The 6,013-nt window shown below is 39.1% G+C and overlaps 1 protein-coding gene across 1 annotated transcript in view; it reads left to right on the top strand.

The window, feature by feature from the left end:
* Positions 1-6,013, top strand: part of BICD1 (BICD cargo adaptor 1) — a 204,554-nt gene that overhangs the window by 189,687 nt on the left and 8,854 nt on the right. The gene's annotated exons all lie outside the window — the stretch shown is intronic.

Raw genomic sequence — 6,013 nt, 5'->3', positions numbered from 1 at the left:
TAGATAGATAGATAGATAGATAGATAGATAGATAGATAGATAGATAGGTAGGTAGGTAGGTAGGTAGGTAGGTAGGTAGGTAGGTAGATACAGTGATAGATCGATAGATCGAGTTATGGATTTAGATCTATATCTGTTCATATAAGATAAATACAGACTAGAAGTGACTTAAGAGAGGATGGCATTGCTAGTTTGGAGGACAAGGAAAAGCCACCTAGAAGAGGTAGCACTTAAGATAAGAAACAAGGGATGCTGAGAGTCAGAATCGCAGGGACGTACAGCATTCCAAGCATGGGGAAACAGATAGTGCAAAAGCAGTAGAATGTAAGACTATTGAAAAAGGAAAGAGGTTCCAGGCTGTGAAGAATTTTAAATGATTTAACAATGGAATATTTAATCCTGAGCTAATAAGGAGTTTATTGCCATAAACATGGCAAAACTGGAATTTACTGAGCTGGAGAATGACATGTTCAGACCTATACTTCAGCAAAATGACTTATGCAACTTTGTAAAGGACAGATTGGAATGAGGGAAGTCAGGAGGAAGCCAATTGAAATAGTCAAACACTTTGCATTTGTCAAGGAAAGAAGTACTGGAACTAGGGTAGTGACTGTGTGGTAGAAAGAAGGGGACATATGCAAGAAATGTAGAGAAAGAAATTACCAAGAGATAGAATGGGGTAGATTGTCTCACATAAAGGAGTCAGGAGAAGGCTATTACAATAGAGGGGAAAAGCAGGAAGGTGAAAGGGAATGAGTCAACCTTACTCTCATTGAATTTGGCTTAAGGTAGGAAAAACATACACACTCAATACAAACCCTACAGGAAAGGAGGGGGGAAGGGAATGATAGGAGGGATGAGAGAAGGGAGGGCAGATTGGGGGTGTGTGGGACAAGAACAACCCTTGCTCCAAATAAAATAAGCAGAGATATCTCTAAGTAGAGACAGGAAGGATTTATTCAATTATTTCTTCCTGCAAGAAGGACGGTCTCGCTACTAGAAGGCAGTCTAATAGGAGAGGCAAAATACAAAATACAAAACTTGGTTATATACGCAAAAGACCACCCCTTTCCCCCCTCCCTTGTTCTGTCCTTTTCCCATTAATTAGGAACTGAGGCACACAATCTTAACCAGAAAAACTGCTGGCATTTGCAGATGAAATGTCAGTAATATCAAAAAGCAGAAGGTACTTATCTAGTGGACATAAAAACAGACAAAATATGTCATCAGTATCAACTTAGATATGAAAGCAAAAGATAAACATTCTAACAATTTCAATATAGATATGAAAGTAGACAATATTTTATGAATCATGGGAATTTTAGGACATGGTGACCTGCTCGGAGTTCCATAACAGGAGTTCCAGTTTTATATTTGTACAGGTCAGATGGTGGTCAGTGGAAACAAGTCTGGAACATTTGGGCCTGTGGTTAAATTTTCAGGGTCTGTGCTTCCCCTCCTATGCTTAGCTACACTTAGCAAAAACTTCAACTTATGACCAGAGAAGTAAGGCAAGGGTCCCAGGCTCCCAGCCAGGTTACTGGGTCTTTGGTACTTTATTACAATTCTGTTCAGATTTCTGGAAAGTTACCTGAGAAGTTTTCACTTTTATTCCATTCAGGGGAAAGGGTAGTTAGAAGCAAACACTTGTGAAAATGGACAGGGTCAAAGGAGAATATAGAATAAAAGGGGAACTGGATTAGGATGGAGGGAAATATAGTTAGTCTTTCACAATATAACTACTACAGAAATATTTTACATAACTACACATGTATAACCTGTGTTGAATTGCTTGTCTTCCCAGGGGAGTGGGTGAGGAGGGGAGAAGGGAAGAATCTGGAACTCAAAGTTTTAAAAACAAATGTTAAAAAATTGGTTTTGGTTTCTTTGGGGGGGTTGTCTTTTTGGAGGGGGGAAGGCAAGGCAATTGGGGTTAAGTGGCTTGCCCAAGGTCACACAGCTAGTAAGTGTCAAGTGTCTCAGGCCAGATTTGAACTTGGGTACTCCTGACTCCAGGGCCAGCACTCTATTCACTGCGCCACCTAGCTGCACCTAAAAAATTGCTTTTACATGCATCTGGGAAATAAGATATACAGGTAATGGGGTATAGAAATTCATCTTGCCCTACAAGAAAGTAAGGGGAGTAAGGGGGGAAATAGGAGAGGACAGATTGGGGGAAGGGGTATTCAGTATGCTTGCCATCTTGGGGTGGGAGTAGGGGAGAGATGGGGAGAAAATTTGAAACTCAAAGTCTTGTGGAAAGAAATTATCAAAATAGGCAAATGATTTGATATGTAGGATTAGTGAGAGAGGGATATATTACAATAATAAAGAAGTTCAGAATGGAAATAGGGCTGGAGGAGAAAGATAATAAATTCTTTTATGGGCATGTTGAGTTTGACATTTCAGTTTGGGGTGTTCAACTGACAATTGGTGAGCTGAACAAATAAATAGGGAAATCATGAGATCAGCAAAGGAGAAAGTAAAAAGAGAAAAGAGGACCAAGGGCAGAACCTTGAGGAACACTCAGAACTAACATGCATGAAGATCAAGCCAGAAAAAGATTGAAAGGGAGCAGTCAGATAGACAGGAGGAGATCCAAGAGAGAAAACAGTCACACAATCCCAAAGAAGAATGGAAGTCAGTAATGTCAGATGGTTCAGAGAGAACAAGAGGGAAGAGGATGTACATGAGACCATAAGACATGGCAATTAAGAGATCATTAATAAATTCAGAAAGAACAATTGCAGTTGAATGATGAGGTCAAAAGCCAGAATTTAAGAGGGTGAGAAGAAAGGAAATGATGGCACTAATTGCATGCAACTTTTTCAGAGTTTAGATGAAGAGGAGAGAAGAGATATATGATGATAGGTGGTAGTCATGATAACATCTGGTGAAACTTTTTAAAGGGGGGAGGGGATGAGGCATCAGGGAAGAAGCCAGTAGACACAGAGAGAGAAGGTTAGAAAGAGAGTGTGTGTATTAACCTTAGCATGAAGAAGAATCACCTCATCATCAGAAGCTGGAGTAGAGCACATAGTAGGGGGGAGTGTCAGAGTGATTTAAGATAAGGAGTGGAAAAGAGGGAGTCTCAGCAAATGGCCTCAGTTTTGAGGAGTGAAGTACAAGTCTTCAACCAAGAACAGAAGGGAGTGATGTAAGAGACTAGAGAGAAGAAAAAGTACTGATATATTTTCTCTCATACCTCCAACTCAGTGGTTGCATTGGTAGAGATGAACTATTCTTTATACCTTGTTCTCATTTCCAGACCCTCCCTCAACCATTTTCATTGAGCAGTTTCTCCTTCTTTGAGATTAATTCTTGTAAGGTCCAGAATTCCCTCTGACTGGGGAATCCTATACCTCTCCCATACCATAAGGTGAGTTTGATGTCAAAGAATAGGCCACAGAACTCCAGATTGATTATAGCAATCATTATTGATTACCTACAGTTTGGGGCGGCAGCCAGATGATTCCGTAAATCCCCGAAAAGACCCTTGGAAAGCCCAGTGGTGATCATAGAAATCAAACAAAAGGAGATGGAGCTATAGAGTACATCACTATGGATGGGTGGATATTTTGGAGTTTTCTACTTAGTTAATATTTTGGCTAATATTTTATACTTAGTATTGAACCCAGTTCCCAGAGATCCAGGCATTTATCCAGAGTTGTTAGGTGAATGAATGCCCAAGCATTCAAGCTTGGATACTGGTCATGTACTGGTCACGGTATCTGTGTTACGACTCAGTGTCTGAATTATGATTTTTGTATCCAAGTTACAATTTTTAAAAATTGGGGGGTGAGACATTCAGGGTTAACTGACTTGCCCAGGGTCACACAGCTAGTAAGTGTCATGTGTCTGAGGCCAGATTTGAACTCACGTCCTCTTGACTCCAGGGCCAGTGCTCTATTCACTGTGCCACCTAGTCACCCCTTATGTTGCCTTTCAAAGAGTTTAAGTTTATGGCTTTCATTTCTTTCTGTGTATTATGGCTTTCACCAGTCGGGACCCCACAATACTATTCATTACCAATTTGAGATCCTCCTGGCTAAGATCCATCCACCTTCAGGACATTCTCTCTCCTTCCTTGATTAGTGCCTGCCTCACAGTCTTTCTTTTCAAACGCCCCAGCTTTTCAGTTATTCAGTTGATTCAGTCCCCATGATCTACTCCTCTACTCCCCCTCAACTATACACAGAAACGTTAATACCTTTGATTTTTGTCTCCCAGCAATGTTCCACTTCCTTATTCAAAAACTCTAAAATTCCTCTATTTGATCATAATATTTTATCATCCCCTCTTTACCTATGTCTTATTATCCCTAACCATATTCTTCATTCTCATTGTGACCTCCAATCCTTCTAGCCCTCAGGTTTTTTTTTCGCCTTTGTACTAATAGCACTCTCTTCCCTTTCTAATCCCTAATCAATTCCCTTTGGTGCATCAACTCAGCTCCACACTATCTTCCATCCTCAGTGCCCTCTTGTCCTATCACCAATCATGTCTTATCAATCTTGGATTATTCCTATCATCTTCCTCCTTCTATCCTGTTCACATGTTGTAAGACAAAGCTAAAGAAAATCAGAAAATTATGCTGAATGAATTCACTATAAATGTGTGCTTACTCATCTCAGATGGGTCCTCACTACCACAAGGCAGACTCCCTAATTAATTCACTATCTCACTATCTTCTGTATCTGTTCCAAACCTTGCGTCTCCTCAAGCTTTCTACAACACTAACTCCCTACCCACCTGCCCGCCCAGCTACTTTGCTTGAAAGACAGATATCTAACAAGTTTCTCCCATCTCTAGTATATCATGCTTTTGTGCCAGACTTAAGTTATTTCCCAAGTTCCTTTTCTATTCAGGTCATTTTTATTATACACCAGTTAGAATTTTGCTTCTGTTTTCTGCCTCTGTTGATCATTACCAAAGTGTTCTCTACCCCACTACTCTCCACTGACTCCTGGATTTCATAACATGACTACATTTCTTTGTTATACTATTCCTCTCAGGTTTCTTATACTTTGGCCTTTAATACTTTCTCATATGTTTTATTCCAGTAAATTTCACTCATGAGTTCAAATTCTTCTTCTAGCATTAGGATCTCTAGCTCATTTTTCTTGTTACCCACACACACTCATTTATGTAGAGACACACAAAGCCTTTGTTGTGATTGCTGGAAATATTATCATATTTCTTGGACTTGTCTCCTGTGGCTCTACTGTTACTTTTCTTCATAAATTGTAGCTCTCCTTACTTTTCTGAAAGTCTCCTTGATTCATAGATAAGAAAGTTATTAAGGATACTTTAAGGTCTGACTAGTGAACTAAGATATATAAAATCAAGGATTCCTGGATATTGAATAGTCCATCACCTTAGTATTCTGGAATAGTAAAATAAAATTTTGTACAGTATAGTAGGGAAAACACTAGATTTGGAGTCAAAGGACATGGATTTAAATCCTGGATCTTTTTACTACCTTTGTCTTTTATCCTCTCTGGGCCTCAAGGTTCTTCATTTGTAAATGAGGAAGTTAAGATAAATGATCTATGTATCTCTAAGCCTAAAAATCAGAAGTATTACAGGATACTTTTTCTTGTCTTGACTTCAGCAATACCTGACCCTTCTCTTACTTCTACATCTTCCCTCTGAACTTTCATAAGGCTCTCATGTCTGTAGTACCTTTTTTTAAAAAAAAGTTTTTATGGATATCTTCTTTTTCTTGCGTCATCATATTATTCTAAGTATTCCTCCCCCTCTCAGAGAGCCATGTAACAACAAACAGCATTTTTTTTTAGAGAGGGGAAAATTATAACAACTGATGAACACATTGAAAAATTCCAAAAGACATGTTCAAAGTGTAAGTCTTGTGGTAAGTCAGTGTGTAAGTCATGAAGTATAAGACTTGTGGATCTTCAGCCCCCATCAAGGGATTACTTGGAGATGTAGCTTTTCTTTCTTTCTTTCTTTCTTTCTTTCTTTCTTTCTTTCTTTCTTTCTTTCTTTCTTT

The sequence above is a fragment of the Petaurus breviceps genome, unplaced genomic scaffold (assembly GCF_028583685.1).
Source record: "Petaurus breviceps papuanus isolate PSGF00001 unplaced genomic scaffold, PetGlider_PUasm1.0 221, whole genome shotgun sequence".
Taxonomy (NCBI): domain Eukaryota; kingdom Metazoa; phylum Chordata; class Mammalia; order Diprotodontia; family Petauridae; genus Petaurus; species Petaurus breviceps.
The sequence above is the reverse complement of the archived record's forward strand: the minus strand, read 5'-3'. Positions and strand labels throughout refer to the sequence as shown.